The following is a 1707-nucleotide window of genomic DNA, read 5'->3' on the forward strand; positions in this document are numbered from 1 at the left end:
ATTTTCAGATTAATCGATTTAGTTACAGCTGTATTTTTCATATTGAGTTAAATTATGTAATATTATGAATGTAACTTCAATAAAAAAATATGTATGAATCACTTCTTTTCCTCAGAGTGTGGCGCCTTTCTCTCAGTAAAAACTTTGACCTTGATTTTTACTCACCGCTCTTTTTAGAAAATGTAAAGAAAAATATTATTAGCAACTGAAGGGCGCTGGGTCACTCATTTGTTCAAAAAATTTAAAGAATCACTGCATAACATAGACCACAACTCTCATAATAAATTGTATTTTTTGTTGCTTTTTTTGTTAATAAGATTATTTTATGGTCATTGTTTTACTTGAAGGTTTATCTCTGGTTTCCTTTTACTGAAGTAGAATTTTCAAGAAAAGATTGCAGTAAAGCATTGACAACCAATCAACTAATTAATACTGTAAATGTACAGTATAAAACTTGAGTATTAAGGGAAATTATGTTTTCATTATTACTAGGTGACATATTTAAAAGTAAAATAGAGTTAGGTATATTTTGCCATTAGAGATAAACTTTGCTATCTGATTTAACGTTTTGTTTTTATACTTTTTATTGTTTCTTTCTTTCCATAAAAGTTATAAAACAGACCAAATCAGATGTTTATCATGATCAAATATACTCACTGGCTCCTTTGCAAATGAAAAAGTTGTGAAAACAGTGCAGCAGTCAGAAACTTCTAGTTCAATAAGCTGAAATATGCAGAATTTCAAAAAGCATCACAACTATTTGGCTTCAACAAATAACCAATGACTATTTTTCTTTCCGATTAAAAAAGACATATAAGACTATGAATTTATACTGAATGTTTAATAATTACTTTCATCTCTTTATGCTAACTCATAGGCCATTTTAGTAGATAAACCTTGTTACTACCGGGTTGAACCCCCCTTTGCCTTCAGAGTTGCCTTAATCCCCCTTGGCATGAATTCAACAGGGTACTGGAAACATTTCTCAGAGAGTTTGGTCTTTATTGATATGTAGCATGCAGATGCTGAAGATTTGTCGACTGTATATTCATGATGTGACAGGGTTTGGGGCTGTTTCTTATTGGTTGGTTGTTGCAGTTCCTCCTTGGTGTCACTAGAGGACATCCTGGAACCACAGTTGGGCTGGTTGGTCTCTCCAACAGGATGATTCCACACAGCTGGAGCGCATTTGCCATATCAGAAAAGAAAAGAAGAGAAACAGAATAGAAAAATCCCTTTATTGTCCCACAGTGGGGAAATTGTGGTGTTCTTACTGCTGAGTATGAGAGCAACAGACTACTGATCACGCTTCACATAAGTGTGGACCATTTGGAGCCTCTCAATATTTGTCCAGAATCTTTCTTTGTGTTCCTTGCCTTGCAACTATAAACCTTCTATTGTGTGTACTTTGACCTGATGTTTGGATGTGCTCCACTCTCCCTTGCGGTCAACTCCTTTCCTACAGTAAGAATCATCATTCATCATCTGACATCTACAGCCATAGCCATTAAAAATTTCCCCACTTTCTTGATGGGCCCTTGGATGGTCCTTGGCTGGAAGTTGAAGGGGATTTCACTGGGAGTTAGAGGAAGTCGCTGCCATTCGGCTGGCGTTTGACTCGGAAGGGTCATTTTAAATGGCTGTCACTGTGAGTCCAAACGATTTCCTTTCACTGTCTGTCTTTGCAGAGTTCTTGGTAACTTCTTA

Source organism: Cyprinodon variegatus, unplaced genomic scaffold (genome assembly GCF_000732505.1).
Source record: "Cyprinodon variegatus isolate N-32 unplaced genomic scaffold, C_variegatus-1.0 Scaffold720, whole genome shotgun sequence".
NCBI classification, from domain to species: Eukaryota; Metazoa; Chordata; class Actinopteri; order Cyprinodontiformes; family Cyprinodontidae; genus Cyprinodon; species Cyprinodon variegatus.